This window comes from Meles meles, chromosome 17 (assembly GCF_922984935.1).
Source record: "Meles meles chromosome 17, mMelMel3.1 paternal haplotype, whole genome shotgun sequence".
Lineage (NCBI taxonomy): Eukaryota > Metazoa > Chordata > Mammalia > Carnivora > Mustelidae > Meles > Meles meles.
The window spans coordinates 31,479,514-31,497,849 of record NC_060082.1 but is presented as its reverse complement, the minus strand read 5'-3'; the positions used below and the strand labels follow the sequence as shown (position 1 = coordinate 31,497,849).

The following is an 18,336-nucleotide window of genomic DNA, read 5'->3' as shown; positions in this document are numbered from 1 at the left end:
CTGTATTATAAAATTTCTATGCTTTCTACCAACCCTCTGATTCTGTTAATTCCAATAAAAATATAAGGCCAAATTATGGAATGAAATTCCCAAGATCGTAGTGAATATTATGTAGACTAGACAGACATCTATATTTCTCATCATTTTATAAGCAATCCTGTCACTATAATATTATAATTCATTCTTCAAATTACTCCATCTACAAATTTGACTGCCTGACACCCATATGTACATACACATTCTTTAAAACCATTTCCAGGGAGGGGCTATTTCTGAAAATCGACAGATCTTGTTCAAGAATGAACAATTCTCAGCCAAATGAGAAGCCCTTTGAGATGCAGTGTCTCCTTTTATTTATTTTTTTTATGGTTTTATTCATTTATTTGACAGACAGAGATCACAAGTAGGCAGAGAGGCAGGCAGAGAAGGAAGCAGGCTCCCCGAGGAGCAGAGAGCCCGATGCGGGGCTCGATCCCAGGACCCTGAGATCATGACCTGAGCCAAAGGCAGAGGTTTTAACCCACTGAGCCACCCAGGCGCCCCACAGTGTCTCCTTTTAAAACATGTTTTCTGTTTTCTAGGAGCACAGAACATGTGATGGTAGTCAGAGGCCAAGCAACTAGGGTTAAAATATAAGGTTTAAATATATATATATATAGTAATAGATGGCTTTGTCAAAGACAAGGAGGGAATCAAATGGAAGCAGAAGACATCCGTGTGAGAAAGAGGGATGCTGGGACAATCAGGAAAGGGACCCAGCAAGGGATGCCCATCATTTAGTGTACCTTTACGACTAGAGGCCTGACTTACTGTTATATTTTGAAGTGTCTTCTTCCCAGACTCTATGCTTAAGTAGCCATATTCTTTAAACTGCCTGACTCCAACAGCTGATGTGGTTGCCACCACAGAAATAGAAATTATAGCTTCCAACCCTTCATTTTATCCCTCTTACCTATAATCCTCTAGTTCCAGTCTGTCTGACCACTTGACAAAGTTTTTTGGTTGTTTTTTATTGTTGTTGTTGTTGGTGGTGGTGGTGTGTGTGTGTGTGTGTGTGTGCGCGCGCGTTTTTGTTTTTGTTTTTAATTAGTGCAGCTTTGTGGGACCACTAAATATGCTTTACACACAGAGAACAGTAGATAGCCCTGAAAACTTGACGAGAAAAGAAAAATCCTGCTGGGAGCAAAAATGGCATAGAGGGCCCACAATAAGGATCCTCATAAAATTGAGATGGACATGTGTCTCCTTCACAGCCGTCATTTACCTAGAGGTCTTTCTTGAAAAACTGCTAAGATTCTTTACAGATTTCACGTAAGGAATTTTCCCCCCAAAGGCTCACTAGTCTATTTTCATGTGTGTGTTGTTTGGTTAGGTCCTTCAAAGATTTCAAGGTTTACTTTTATATTTAAAGAGGGTAAAGATGAAGGCTATTATTTGAATACGGCATTGCACTCAGTGGCATCAAGATGCTTATTATAACTTCCCTGATGAGGCGGTCAAAGCGACTCATGGCTCCCAGTACCTTCTAATGTGTATTTAGGTGCCCTGTCAGATGGCTCGCCTAAGTGATGTGGCATTTATTTGATGAAAGGACAGTAAACAACATCAATTATAAAAGACAATTTGCTAATGAGAGGAAGAAAAGGAAGAGAGAGACTGAGGAAAAAAAAGAAGAAATTATCTGTAATGGAAAGAACAAAGCATTGCAACTGAATTAAAAGAAATGTCATACCTTAATCGTGTTTTAATTTTAGGGCACAACTGTACTCTTCTTCGGAGACATAACATATTTCTTCAACTTTTGTGGGACTGTCACTAAAGATGAAGATCAAACTGCTTTCAGTTTCCTTTATGGATTCGTTGCAAATTTTCCCAAGATCCCTGTATGAAACAAAAAGATATTAAATGAAACTCAGGCCACGCTAAGCAAATTAGCCACAACTGATTTTTGTCCTCTTACAGGGATGTTTTCCAATCCAACACTCTGTAGAGATCTGCCTCATCTCGTGTCCTAATTTTTTCCTGTTCTAGGGCTACAAATTTGGCCCTAGAAAACATTGTCTGGGTTTCCCCACCGTAAAATGTCTTGTCAAGTAACAACCAGAAACCTCTGAAAAGATTAAGCAGATAGCTTTGGCTACCTTTGCAATGTTAATTAGTTATAAGGATTCATTTTCCTTTGGACGTACTTCCCGTGTTTAAAAAGGTTTTAAAATACTACCTACCATTATTACAGTTGATAGATAAATAGATTTTATTATCAGACATATTAATATATTTGCTTTGTTTTTCATCATCTAATTTCTCTATAGAGACTCATTTATCTAAATAACATAATGTTATCGCTGTATCATTATCCTAGTCTATGATAGCAGTTGAATTTTCAAAAAAGAAAATATTGAATGTGACTAATCGATGTGGTTTTCTCCCTTTCAATTAGGTTAAATGAAGACAATCACAGTATTATTTTCCTTTTTACCCTTAAACTAGGGAATCTTGGCATTTGGTTTAAAAATTACTGTAAGAAACACTTTTTAGACTCTGTAAGTTTGTTGATCTTCTTAGGTCAGACATACATGTTCTCTCTTCGAGGATACATATATTTTAAAAGATTATCAATATTTTCCTCAATATAGACCATATAACAATAAGCTTTCTTTTCATAATTTTCTTCTCTGTGCTTCGGCACCTGAGGCGATGCTCTAGGGGCTGCCGAGGAAGCATGACTGAAGAGGCAGGAACCACCCTGTTGGTTGGAACGAGAAAGTGTACGGAAGTCCTCACACACCCTCCACTGCGGCTCTCAAGTCCTCCGAGGCCAAGGCAGTGGACTTGGCAGTGAGGGGCGGGGCCTAAGGGAACTTATTTTCTGGGTGGACTTCGGGACATGACCTCGATTCACTGGGGCTCACTCCGCTGCGCTGTGCACATTAGCTTAGCAGACACATGACTAACGGGGGAGAAAGTGAATGTCAATATGTCACATATACTTGAAGAAATTTGAGATCGCAGAGCATCAGATTCAAAGTTACAGAAACATTGGAAAATGTGTACAAATGCATCAAGGAACCGGACCGTGGTGTGGTGATTACGTAGCTTTTGCTTGATTTATTTTACTGAATTCTCCAGAGACTTCCTTTCTCCATTAATGACATGGGGTTGCTCTTCCTACTAAACTTTAAACTTTTAAAACACAGAAGAAGTTTTACACTCTCTTCCCACTGTGCACACATGTATGTTAGCATTTTGGAAGCCAACACTGCCTTTGTGGATTAATCCCCTCCCCCCAAATTTCCTATGAATGACAAAATTCCTCATATTACATGAAGGAAAACTGAAGCTCTGAGACTCACTAAACTTACAGTGGCTGAATACGTGTAATTATGCTCCCAACTCTCAGATATATGAAACACTCCCTTTTGATAGCAAATAGATAAAGGCTTTGAACATTCAGGTTATTTTTAATAACCTAATTGAAATAGTCGTTTTATTAATTAATGGTATGACTATCTTGTTCAAAATGCTGTATAATATTTTGATTAGATTGGGAGGGGCAGCTAGAATGTTTCCTGACATGAATATTGTTGTGGAAATAGAGTTTGTGTAAAACATTTGAGAGGTCATAGGATTTACCTAATATTCTCATTTTTCCTCTCAGTCGCCTCTTATAAGGTTATGAAGAACGTTGTTAGTTTCTTGTCTTTCTCTCTCTGATATTCCTATTGACTAAAGGAATTTAAGAACTGCAGGAACTTGAAAGGGAGTGACATAGTACAGAATGTGTTCTCAATTTTTAAAAATTTTATTGTAATTTTTTTAAATTAAAATATGCCCAGTGCATTTTCTTGGTCTCTAACCCCTGACAGCTACTATTAATTACAGTTTAACCTGTTAATGGTCCAACACATTTCAACATATATTAAACCCATTCCAAATATTCTGCAAATATTGAACCCACCTATTAAGAACAGCATCCTATTGAAAGGATTTGGAGCGAATGTAAACAGGCTCAGTTTGAGAAAGAAGAAAACATAGTCAGTGAGCTCTTTGGTCACAGAAATATTTGAGAGGGGGCAGTCTCCTCAGGAAAGGGCAACAAAAGCTAAAATAAACAAATGAGATTACATCAAACTAAAATGTTTTTTGCAAATCTAAGGAAAACATCAAAAAAAACAAAAGGCAACCTACCGAATGGGAGAAAAACATACATCTGATAAAAGATTAATATCAAAATTATAAAGAATGTGTACAACTTAATATTTAAAAAAAAAACAAAAAACTCTACAACCTGATTTTAAAAAGGCCAGATCTGAATAGACATTTTCCAAAGAAGACAAACAGATGCACAACAGACACATGAAAAAAAAATGCTCACCGTCACTAATAATCAGGGAAATGCAAATCAAAACCACAATGAGATATCATCTCACACCTGTCAGAATGGCTATCATGAAGAAGAAAAAGATAGCAAGTGTTGACGAGGAGTGGAGTAAAGGAAATCCGCACTAGTGAGAATGTCAATTGGTGTAGCCACAGTATGGCGATTCCTCAAAAAATGGAAAACAGGGGTGCCTGGGTGGCTCAGTGGGTTAAAGCCTCTGCCCGCAGCTCAAGTCATGATCTCAGGGTCCTGGGATCGAGCCCCTCTCTGCTCAGCAGGGAGCCTGCTTCCCCCTTTCTCTCTCTGCCTGCCTCTCTGCCTACTTGTGATCTCTGTCTGTCCATAAATAAATAAAATCTTTTTTAAAAAATGGAAAACAGAATTATATATGATCCAGCAATTCCATTCCTGGGTAAGTATTGAAGGAAATAAAAGCACCAATTCGAAGAGATGTACCCCTTTGTTCATCGCAGCATTATTTACAATAGTCAAGATATGGAAGCAGTCTGTGCCCATCCACAGATGAACAGATAAAGACGTACTATATATCTACAAAGAAATATTACTTGGCCATGAAAACAAATGAAATCTTGCATTTGAGACAACGTGGATGGACCTTCAGGATATTATGCTAGCTGAAATAAGTCAGACAGAGAAAAACAAATACTGTATGATTTCACTTACATGTGGATCTAAAAAAACAAAACAAAGTAAAACAGAAACGGACTCATTAATACAGGAAATAAGCTGTTGGTTAGCAGAGTAAGTAGGGTTTAGGAGGTTCGCAAAATAGGTGGCTGGGATTAAGAGATACAAATTTACAGTTACAAAATAAATAAGTCATGGGGATGTCATGTACAGCATAAGGAACATAGTCAATAATATTGTAATGATCTTCTGTGGTGACAGATGGTAACTAAACTTATTGTGGGGATCATTTCATAATGCATAAAAATATCAAACCACTATGACATACACCTGAAACTAATAGGGTATTGTATGTTAATTATACTTAAATAATTTTTTTAAATAAATAAAAGTGACCTCACAGTTTATTTTCATATACAACTGAATTAGCTTTGCATGGTGTATGAAGTTAAAGAAACACAAACACCCACCAAATGGGGCGCCTGGGTGGCTCAGTTGTGCAGCATCTGCCTTCGGCTCAGGTCATGATCCCAGGGCCCTGGGATAGAGCCCTGCATCATGCTCCTTGCTCAGCAGGAAGCCTGCTTCCTCCTCTCCCATTCCCCCTGCTTGTGTTCCTTCTCTCACTGTGTCTATCTCTGTCAAATAAATAATTAAAATTAAAAAGTAAAAACAAAAAACAAACCAAAAAACCATCCACCAAAGTTAAAAATCTAAGAAGTCAGGAGGGAAAAGCTTCTTCCTTCCCTTCAATGAAAAGATCATTTTAAGTCAAAATTTCTAACTTTCTCTCTCCCTCTTTCTCTCTCTCCTTTCTTTCGCCCTTTCTCTCTGTATATTTATTTATATCACTCGAAGATATGTTATAGATCAATTCCCTGATTCATTTGTATGCCTTCCTTTTTCACATATTTCTCCTATCGTCCCTAAATGTTTTGCTGGCATATATGAATTTAGGTAGGAAGGAAAGCATGAAGCATGACCTTCCATAGCAAATGACGATCTTCCTTTGTCTCGTAGTCTGAGCCTTTGCACCCACACACTGCCTGGCGTGTGGAGACCAACCAGACGGCCCTCACTGTTAGATGCCAGAAGGGACTGTGCAAGCCAAGGGCCCTGAGCTCACAAGCTAAAACTTGCATGCCTGGCAAGGCTCAGATGCCAAGGTTTGAATCTCTAATAAACCACTCGCTGCCTCTCCAGTAATGATACCCTGGGGCTGCTGGGAGGGGATTCTTTTTATAGGAAACATACTCATAAGGATTTAATATTATCTTTCTGAACCCTTTGATTCAATAGGGTTGGTGTTTTTTTTTTTAACTTTCCCCCTTTATTTTGTAGACCCTGTGATGTGAGCCAGTGTTAATTCTTTATGCAACAGTAGTATGTAATCAACATCTCTCCACTGAGCTCAAGATTCTTTTTTCTTTTTAACCATGTGCTTAAAAAAAAAATAAAATATCTTGCCACTGAATGTCTTTTTACAGACTGAAAAGACTTTTAGGTTAAACAACATTTGTTAGGCTTTGATGCAATCAAATGCAATTTCAATCTTCTTGAAATATTCAGCCCTGCCTCTCTAAAATTGCACATATGTGTCAGCTTTCAATTTTTTCTCACTAGTGTTTTACACATGAAATCTATTTTCCCTGAGAAAATGGAATCTTTGTGCCTTTGTCTCTTGGTGCGCTGCTCTCAGGCATGTTCTGGCGGGGGCTTTGACTATCCAGGCAATGGGGGAGGGGCCTGGCAGGCATTTGTCAGCTTTCCTTGCATCTGTAATTTCTGGCCACTCAGCACTATTAGAGGGTCTTAGAAACTGGGTGAGGAGGGTGGGGGGAGAGCTTGTCATTGATGAAAGCCAAACTCCGAATAACTGCCCGATGTTAATGACCGAAGAGAGAGAGGAGAGGCTGAAAAACTTTTTATTGTGCTTTAATGAAAAAGATTTTTTGGAAATGGCTAATTTATAAAATTGCACATGGTAACATTTTCAGATCTCAGTTGAGAATGCCCCTGTCCATATTATGTTACCGATTTCATTGCTTTTAGCTTGGCAAGGGTTCACGAAACTATTTTAATTTTCCACCAGTGGCTTCTGGTTATTTCTGCCCTTATTTCCTCATAACATAACTGACAGCCCAATTAAACATCTGCATTTTTTAATCTGGACCTTCCTCCCATAACTATTTTGCTTTTCTTCTAAAACTTCCAGATGTTTGGCTCCTTTATGATTTTAATGCATGCAAGTATATTTCCTCCTATTTCAAAGACAGAGAGCTGGATGCACTGACCATATGTTTCTATATAAAAAGCTTTGTAATGCACCAATAATAAGGTTGGTATTTTTGTCTCTTTGTGGATACACTTACATTAGAATATAGCCCATTGTCTTCTAGCACTTTACTATTTGAGTTGATCTTTGAAACATTTTTGAGTTCAGAATTCACATTGTGATATGTTAGTTAATTGCTGTGGCCGATGAAGAAAGTATCCAACTCTATTATTTTGGTGTCTAGTAATAGAAATAGAAGCTGCTGTGATTTTTTTTTTTTAATTATTTCTGCCTCCTTTTTTTTTTTTTTTTTTTTTTTTTCCTGTGAGAGATAAGAACTTGTAAGCTGTGTGAGACAACAATGTATTTTAACTCAGTTTCCGGCTTTGTACAGACATTAAAGGAATCATCAATATCTTGCCTTGAAGTGTCTGGACAAGAGTTAAAAGAGTCTCTAATATATTTCAAGAAAACCTGTTTCCCATAATTAATAACAGGAAGCAGGGTAAACAGACACTTGCTGACAAATGAAACTGAAACAGTAACATATACACAGAAACATGGGAAATGAAACAATGCAGCATTGTACAGTTGAGTGGCTCCATTTCCACGCACTTATGCAATACTCACATAAAACTCCAGAGTAAATGATCATTAATTTTACATTTCAAGGTGAATTCTGACCATTTAAACACATGCTTGAAGAGTGTAATCATTTCTCCCACTGATTAGTATTTGAAGTGATCTCACGTTATTTGTATGTTTACCACTTAGGCAGAAAAAACATCATTTCTTGGAATACAGATTTTCTAGACGATCAAGTACACGTGAAGAAAGATAATTAAAAAAAAAATGAGATTTTTAAAGGCTCTTCTCTCTGCAAACTTCTGGAAATGAGAACACCTAACAGGATAATTTTGGTGTGTGCAAGGTTGTTTTATTTGGGGTGGGAGGGAGGAATCATCATAAACTCCCAGGCAAATCAAATGCAACAGTCATTAATTAGACAGGCGCAAAGGATCACTGGGAACTTGACCCACTTGTGCTTGAAGCTTCCGACAAAGCTTCCCAGGGAAGTAATGTGTCTTTATCTTCCAATTGTATCATACAGTGGGGACTCTGTGATCTTAGTACTGACCTTGAGAGCAGCAAACTGATGTGATATGTGGTTTCCCTGCTTCTTAGAAACATTGAAATCACTTTGAGTTTCTTTTTTTCTTTTTTTAACAGCATTAGCCACTTAATTTGCAGTTAATTTTTAGGTATAGATGGCGATCCTTTAAGTGACAATGTTTTATCACATTTTAAAGGGAATTATCCAAGAGCTGTTGAATGCAAAATTTAGCTTTATTAAATGTTTATTATCTGATTTTGCAAGATAAATAGGAAAATAAAGAATGATGGCAAAAGTGAGGAAGTGTTTTTATGAATACTATAATGCAAATTAAAGGATGTATTTTGACTATTCTAGTGTAATAAAAAGAAACCTAAACTGTGTTACATAGCCAGAGTTATGTGCTTTCCTGGTAAGCACCCAGTGAGTGACAATTTAACACTAGAAAAATGAGAATGGCAAGTGCCCTGTGTACCAGGGTCAGAGGTGTTTCCCCATGTGTAATACACACCCATGTAACTGAACTAGGAACTAAAATTAACTTTTTCTTAACAAAATCTGCAGTAAATAGAAATTTAAAGCAGAGCTGTTATACTCAGAGTTGATTGGGTCAATTAAAATAAATGAATTTTCATATTTTGTAAATACAAGAATGACGAAAAGTAAGTATGCCACATTCTGTCTCCACAATCTTATATTCATTGTGGAATTTGAAAACTGCAAAATGAATATCTTGAATTTAAAGAAAAAATGAATTGAAACAGTTATCAAAGCACTGTTCATTGCAAGGGCAAGTAAGATATTTCTAAGCTATAAAATGTAATAAGTTTGTAGAAAGCAAGAAAAGTGGGTACAAATTTAAAATGATTAAATTTAAAGCATATTTATTTGGATTTTTGTTACGTATAGGGTGGACTACACACGTTAATTATTAGAAGTATGCCAGTCATTTAGGATACTTTGCGTAAAAAAAAAAAAAAAACCATAAATTTAAAAAATCCTAAATTACAAGACATGCCATTGCAGTTCTCTTTTGTTAGATCCTTAGAGAAAGAAAAGTAAAGCCAAGCAGGTTTGTACTAGGTTATGCCATTTGCAAGTTGATGCTTTGAAAAATATAAAATATTTCCCAAAATTCTTAGGTAAGGATCATCATGGAAGACTTTTAAGTATAAACTACAAAATTCTAATTATTAACCATAAATTTTTATGGAAACAATGACGATAAAAATAATCATGTTCGCAGGCAAATTCATTATCGTACACATTCATGTCACAACATTTAAAGTTGTTCTTGGAAATGGTTCTTCCTAAAGATCATATGGATGATATGAGTTACATTGTTCAAAGAAATGATCCCAGAGCCACCCAAGATTTGGTTACACCTATTTCTCAGGTTGGTTAGGTTGAATAGAATTATCAGTGCCTGACAAGAATAACTTTCCCTTTCTTTCTTTGACTCCATCAGAGTTCTATGTCCTAGTTTTTAGATGAAGCTGATGGGGAAAATTTGTATTTAATAAGAGAATAAGAATGAGCTCAGCACATAATTGCCACAGTCAGTAAATCATCTTGCTTATATAGGAAAGGACTAACTAAAATTTCATTTCCTGGAAATGGCGATTTAGAGGGAAAAAAATATTATGGATATGAACCTCAATATTATACTGGGCTTGGAGCAATATTTTGATCAAAGAGCTAAAGTAGATAAAGCAAAGACAGACTTGTGTAAATGTTCTAATAGTAACATCTTTTGGTTCAAGTGGCTTGTGCATGGTATGTGAATTTCCCTCTTCTGTTTGTTCATCATATAAATGTATGTTTGATGGCTTCTCTGTCGCACTGTTTTCTAGCTTTTATTTGCTTTTTAGGAACCTGCCTCAGGAAACACTGAAAATCTACCTCCTGACTTCAGTCTTTCCCCTTTTTCTTTTTACTTATGTATGTATTTATTTATATATGTAGTCCTTTGTAAATTTTCTCTAAAAGGTATTTCAAAGAGATAAGACATGGATATGATGGAAGGTGTCAAAAATATTTCTTGACTGCTTGGTGACTCTGGCCTTCTAACAGCTTTAATATCTCCTGTGGTCCACCCGGTACACAGCAAGTTTCCAATAGGAGCTAGGAAATTTCTGCTGTGACTGTCAGGTGTGAGCTAGGCAATTTCTATTCACACTGTTGGCTGAAGAGATAGGGAACAGTTGGGGTGTTGGTACAGTTCTCTAACAGAGGATTTAGCAGTTTCAACAACACCCCTCGCTGTTCCCTCTTCAGCCTCATTGTTATCATCAAACAAAACTCTCAAACTATTCCATACTTCTCAAACAAGAAAATTCTTCCAAGCTTCAGCCAGGTCTCTGGATCTCTTTTTGTCTTGCATTTTTGTGTGCTTGAAGTAGCACACCTCGACATATTTCCTATTGCTGTTGTCTTCCTAAACATGCACCCTGCAATATGCGCCAAACCTATGGAAAGCAAACATGTTATTTTGTTAATAATGTGCTAGCAGCAGAAACTATTAAGACTGAAGAGCTGTCTTTAAAAGTCGGAGCATGAACAAAATGATGTTTGTGATGGCACTTACATTGAAGCAACAATTAAAATTTTATTTGTAGAATAAATACAGGTCAGGACTGGACGTGCACACGGTCTATAAATACCAAGAATGCTGATTCTTCTGTAATAAACAATAGAACATGCTTAAAATATAAAATCAAGCTTTTTAGCTTTTTGCCTTAAGATAAAAGCAAACGGCGAACTATTATGCCATTTAATTGATATTCTTCTTCTTTCTTTTTTCTTTTCCTACCAGTTACACCTAGTACTCCTTCAAGGAAAACCAAATTTGTTTTGCTAGAGAGGAAATTGTGTTTGTAAATTGTAATTTAGAGTAAAAAAAAAAGGTAAAAAGTAAAAAAAAAAAAAAGCATAAAGTATACCTTGGTAGCGTAACAGGTATAATATATTTCATCCATAATACATTCAGAAACTGATTTAGTTCTGCTTTACAACATCTGTGGATATTTAAGAACAAAAATAACTTGAAAGTGTAATTTGCATTTTAAAAATTTAAATAAAAAATTCGACTGATACTGCTTAAAGAGAATTCCTGATGTTTCAAGAACCTATGAATTTTCTTATAGATTACTTAGAAAGCCTAAGTATGCACCATGAATTTTGTTGAACTTTATTTGCTTCCAGATAAAAGGCTTATTGAAACTTTTAAAACATGGTACATAAATACTCCATGAAAGGGAACTAGAACAATGTGTGCGCAACTTTTAGGGACCGATGTTGTTCAAGTCTACATTTCCATTCTGCACAGGATACAATATCCCTTAAGTTTTCAGGTCACTTTTATTGAAGTGTGATAAATAGGCATGTCAAATTGTACATAGAGAATGGGACACAAATCAGCTCTGCTTGTTTCTGGGTTTTTTTTTTTTTTTTCATTCCCTAAATAAATATTTATTGCTCATATAAGCAGGGTGTGCACCCTTTTATTTGGCAGCCCCTATATTTTTCATTGGTTTCCCCATTTCACAAGGTGGGAAAAGAATCAAAGCCATTTACACGTCTCGGGAAAAAATGTATTGAACAGGAAAACCACAGATTTTCTTCTCTTTTTGGTAAGTCTGGCACTTTCTCTTATAAATTCTGACATCCTATACCGATCAAGCCAAACTTGCTACATGACTTTAAATTATTTCAGATAATAAAAATTCTTCCCTTAACAATGTTTTTTAAGCAAAACCATTCAACTTTTATTTTTCTTTCAGCAAACACACAGTTATACATAACGCAACAATATTTTTTATAATTAGCTCTTACAAAGCTAACACTGTAGATTATGAAATTTATTGTCAACATAGTATAAAAAGAAAACTTCTTTATTTTTTATATTATGTTACTAAATTTCCATGCATAATTTCAAGAAAAATGACTTGGTTATGTTGTAAGTCTCTATGAGAAAATATTTCTAATGCTAATTATTAGTTTCATAAACTTAAATATTTGAGATATTTGTGGCTTTGAGGGGCAATGTATTTTTTTGTTAATGGGATTAGAAAATTTGGGGCCCTGGAACCTAACAAAACTACCAAATAGCTATTTCATTATACTCTTTCATCATATTTAGTATGCTCATTGAAAACAGAACAGAACATTAAATAGAAGGCACAGAGGATAATACACTCCAATTTCTACTCTTACATAATCTTTTGAAAATATCTAAAATATGCAATCAGGGTTTAAGCAAGCCTTGCTTTCAATCAATCCAATTTTTAGAAAGATAGGGTTGAGCATCAGTGACTCTGAGAAGATAAATTATTCTATCCTACTTATAGTGTATCCACATGCAACCATTATAGCATCTTCTAAGCCAGGAAAAATCACTTGTTCCCCTTAAGATCTGTATGGGAACGTGTAAGATCTTCATTGGAAGGGGCTTTAGACACCATCTGACCAAGATACTCTACGTAACCAATATAGAGTGCCATCTTGAATGCCCTGGTGACTCTCCATGCTTAAACAAACTCTGTTTCTTTCTGTATTTTAAAATATCCTTAGTCCAGTAATTCTGCTTGGGATGAGTAACCCTGGTAGAAGATGGTTGATGTTTCCTGTTTCTTAAGCTCTTCAGCTATCTTACTTACATCTGCAAATTCTCCTATGATCAAGGGTTAGCACAACATTGAGGAATAAAATAAAAAGAGGGATCCAAAGGGAAAATACCTTAAAAGAGATGATGAAACTTACCTTTGATGGGACAGAAAAATGTTAAAAATTCTCTTTGGACACTGGACAAAATGCTCCTTTTTTTTTTTTTCTTTAAGAATAAGCAACTGGTAGGAGTCACCAGATATCAATTACCTAGCTTCTGAAGGCAAATAGCAAGATTTTCCTTAGATCATTTAAAATGATTATTTAGGAGCCAAGTCTTCAGAAAGCAAGGGCTGTGTCCAATTCTCTGTTATTCTTCCCATCTTTGGGCCCGAATATCAAGTGTTTTAGGGACCATCAATAGATACACAATGCATTAAATTCTATTTGAGTTTTCAGAGGAGGAGGATGGAGAAAAGAGAGAAATGAATGCTTGACTCAAGAGGCTGAGAGTTTATTTGAGTCAGGTGTGGGTCTAGTAGAAATATGCAGAAAAGAATCTTGTGGAGGAAAAATGACTCACAAGAATGTGAGGGGGAAGACTTTTTTAAAAATGTCAATGTCCATATTTCCTGATTAAAATATGGACATTTGCATCATGCTCTAGCAGTCTAAATATAATAGCAGCTAAGACTCTCTAAGAATACTTCAACTCCTATTCAAAAACAGGAAAAAAAGAATGAGGTAGAACCCTAATGGTCAGTAAAAAAGTATTGTCTAGCACAATACTATCATTACAATAAAACCTGTTATCTGATTAGTTAATATTTTTAAGTAAATGCAGAAATGATTGAGAAATGTCTCAGAATTAAAATAAATAGGTCGTTGGCTAACATTACACAATAAAATCTACATCAATAGTCAAGACCAGAAAGAAACTTACACTTTTCCTTTTTTTAAAAAATAGTTTGCTATGTGATATCTTCAGGTCTGCTTTCAATAACATTTAAATTTTAAACACACATATTTGAAAACAAGACAACAAAGAAAATATCACTAATCAAATGTAAGCATTCCTCCACATTGAGTGCCTGTTAAAAATCACTCAAATATGAATTATTGCATCATGGTTTTGAGCCTACAAAATGCAAAGTGCTGATAAAAAATCCAATACAATAATCTTTTGAAAAGAATATGCTACTGTTTTTTAATGAAGCGAACCATGCAGTCAATATTCAGAATATTTCCTACTGCTAAAAATACTTTACACATGGCCCTTTAGATCAAAACTCTTCTTGGGTATGCAGAAGAAAATTGGGAAATCGGAAATTGGAATACAGTCAGAACAGTAGCTTTGGAGAGCTGGGATCTGGCTTCACTTCTTTTCTCTTTTAAGAATTTATTTATTTATTTGACAGAGAGAGATCACAAGGAGGCAGAGAGGCAGGTGGAGAGAGAGGAGGAAGAAGCAGGCTCCCTGCCAAGCAGAGACCCTGCCCGATGCGGGACTCGATCCCAGGACGCTGAGATCTTGACCTGAGCCGAAGGCAGAAGCTTAATCCACCGAGCCACCCAGGAGCCCCTGGCTTCACTTCTGACACAAAGCATGTCATCCAGGCTTCTTTGAAGACTGGGATTAAGTCTAACAGGTGAGCTCTCCCCAAAGAGTAAGTGGGAAAATAATGGCCACAATAAACATGGTACCATGGGGTCTCTTGGAATAGAGACTTTTCTTTCATTGACATGTGGTAGAACCCTACTCAGTATAAACCTGAACGAATAATTTGATATAGGTTCTATCTTAAAATACATCCCAAATCCTCATTACCTCCACTGCTACCATCCTAATACAAGGCACCTGCCTCTCTTGCCTGGATTATGGCCATCATGTCCTAACTGGTCTCCATGCTTCACCCTTATCCATTACCACCAACCTAGCCTAACACGCTCATCACACAGAAGACAGAGTGGTCCTTTTAGGGTTAGAGCCAAATCACATAAAGTCCACCTCTCATACTCTCCAATAAATTCCCTTTTCGCTCAGAATAAAATCCCAAATGGTAACCATGTCCTGCAAGAGCCCTATGAGGTCTCCCCATCCCACACCCACACAGTATCTCCTGCAACTGTTTCCTTGTTCACTGGGTTTTAACTCTAATGGTCTCCTTATTCTTCCTGAAGCATCTTAATCACATTCTTGCCCCAGGGCATTCGCTCTTGCAGTGCCCTGGTCTGCAAAGCTTTCTTTGAATATCCATTTTGCTCCCACCACCATTTCATTCAACAAGTTAGCTCAAGTATTACCTTATCACAGCGGTCTTCCCTGACAGCTCTTATATAAAATTTCATATCCCACTTACTGCCTGCCACCTTACTGATTTTATAGATGTATTTACTGTAAGCAGAGAATGTGTTTACTCTGGTCTTTTCAGCAATTAGAAGAGTTTCAGCCTTAAAATATAGGTACTCAATAAATATGTGTTGAATAACTGAATGAATGGATAGCAATCAGTCTTAGAGGTATCTAAGCCATTAAATCTCTTAAGATTCCATCTTTTTCTTCTATTCCAGTCACCTCTTCTAATCTTAACAATGGTATCTCTCTATGTGGTTCATTTTATTTCTCCAGGTGTATTCTTTGATGAGCTCTTTGTCTGTATTTATAATGATTAATACTTATGGTCTCATTAAAATCTGTAAAAGTAACCATTGTCTTCAGTGCTGGCCATTTATTGGTCACAGATTCGTAAAGTCATGGGAATTAAAGGAAATGTGATTTATTTGATAAAATCTTACAACTCCTATCTGATTCCCTCAAGTCCCAACGTTTTTGTATTCAACTTATAAAGAAAATTGGGACCATCTGCTTATTACAATTTGGACAGAGAAAATTTAGGACTCTTAAAATTGCTAGAGATATTGCATTCTTACAGCCAATTCTTGGATTTTTGCAGGGGTTTTTCTAAGTCCTTACCCATCCATTCAGTATTTCAACAAATACTCACTTTGCACGTACTACATTAAGAGTACTCTGCTGAGTGATTGGGATCCTGCCTTCAAGGACTGGTCTTCTAAGGATGCAAAGACAATGACACAAGGAACAAAGTGTTACATACCCTGAAAATGATAGAGCTGAAAGGCTATCAGGGTTTAAAGAAAGAGATTAAGCCCAGCAGTGATAGGGAGGTGTACTGGAGAAGGTGGTGAGTTGGGCTACATTTGGACATTTGGAGAAGAGTAGGGAAAAATCATTTCAATAGGAGGAAATAACATAGGCAAACTAGGGAGGTATATGGAAAACAAAACAATAGGTTCACATAATGATGGGAAACCTTGGGCTATGACTGTTTATACACTTAAGTTCTCTGTATAAGAATATACTAACTCTAAAACATAGTAAGGCTTACATTTAAATGCACTTGTGTATACACTTGAAAATTGGCATTTAAAAAAAACTAAAAATTCCATTGTTTTCCCTAGCTTTGTATTTTGAAACAAAAAGAAATTTTCAATGACCTCAATGGATTAGAAAATTCGTTAAGTCATAATCCTATATTATCACAGGTAATGTACTCATATCTAGCTTTGAGCACTTGAAGAAAAAATTACATAAATTTTTAAACCAGTGTAATTGGGAAACGTGCCATATGCATTAGGTCACATTGTAAGTGTGTTAACACGATCAGATCTTTGCTTATGCAGCACAATGCAAGCCTACATATGCACATTGAGACGGTTTTCATGTTTTGTGCAAGCAGTGATTATAAACATGGCACACCTCCTGAGAAACCTTAGGGTAATACTATTCTTCCATTTTTGTACTTCTAGTGAGAGTGAATGTTTTATCTTCTATGCGCAATTTATAATTTCACTATAGCTTTCACGATCTGTTGCATTACCAGCAAATATGTGGCAAAGGAAGGGAATAGTACTTCCAGTTAGAATGTCAGCATTGTGCATTTTCCACATCTGAAAGCACCTTACACCTTGTACAGCATCATTTTCAAATGAAAAATGTTACTGTTCCGGTACAAAGCGGATATTGAGCAACGCAGAGCCGAGCCACCATCAGCCCCTTAGTGTCCAGGCGCAAGTTCTTAGGATTAACCACCTGGAGTTCTTCCTTATGGGGCTGCATTCGCTTTTTACACTTTCAAGAATAAAATTATATTTAGCCTGAAACTACCTACACTGACTTAAGCATGTGCTCCAAATGTGTAAATGAGGACGAAATAAAGGGGGAAACAAATGGCTCCATGTTTTAGTGTTTTGTTTCGAGAGTAAACCGTCTGGGGAAAAAACACAAGTTATAGTTCATGCTTGGATCATGATTTAATTTTTTGGCACATAAAATGTTACCTCATCCGAACGGATGCCTGAGTGATCCTTCTAACATGCAAATCTGAACCTGCCATTCTTTCCGTTTGTGACCAAATGACCCCTGATTGCCTGATACGTAGCAAGCACTTCACGGCTGTGGGAAGGAACCATGTGTTCACGAATGAGCTACATGGGATTCCCAGAACAGAGTACTCCCAACGGGTATATTGAGTAAATGCTTCTGTAAACCCAAGGTGTTCTGTGGGAATGCTAGAGCGAACTGCCTTCAGATCCAAACTGCTACTCTTCCCTGGGTCTCCAGCCTCCTGGCCTGTATTAGAGTTCGGACTTGGCAGCCTCCTCAGTTGCATGAGCAACTTGTTAAAATCAATCTTTCTCTCTCTGTGTCTCTCTCTTTTTTAATGTCTACACACACTCACACACATACACAGGTACGCAAGTGCACAGACACATCCTATTGGTTCTATTTCTAGGGAGAACATCGACCGCTACAGGGAGGTTGAGTGTCTTGAAGATGGCTATCTGAATACCAACCAGCCTCTTCAGGTAGGTTTTGCCATGTAATTCCTTGTCAAATCCTGTCACAGACTCCCCTTTAGAATTATTTTAGAATTAGGTCAGTAGAGATCTATTGGATGCATTGGCTTCACCTTTGTACTCGAATTATTCCCACACGCAGGACTGACTACCCCAGTAGTCACTATGACATCTCTAGAATGTCTGGGATGAAAAGAAGCAACTTTGAAGGTTATTTCTGCTATGCATCCTGCTGTTAGCTGCCCCAGGAGGCAAAGGGTTGATATCAGTGGAAGGGCTGAGAATAGAAGATAGTGGGGGAGAAATAGGAGAGAATTCCACACCTCCATCAACATTTTGGGCAAAATTGTTTCCAATTATCTGCAAAAATTAATTAATACTACATGGTGAAATGACTTGTCTAGAGATGTCTTCTTTCCCATCCCATTACAATTT

General features: G+C 36.7%; 1 long non-coding RNA gene across 1 annotated transcript in view; it reads right to left on the bottom strand.

The window, feature by feature from the left end:
* LOC123928423 overlaps positions 1-18,336 on the bottom strand; it is a 63,455-nt gene that overhangs the window by 25,839 nt on the left and 19,280 nt on the right. The window contains exon 2 of the long non-coding RNA XR_006815696.1: positions 1,733-1,881. This is a non-coding gene — a long non-coding RNA (uncharacterized LOC123928423). The remainder of the gene's footprint in view (positions 1-1,732; positions 1,882-18,336) is intronic.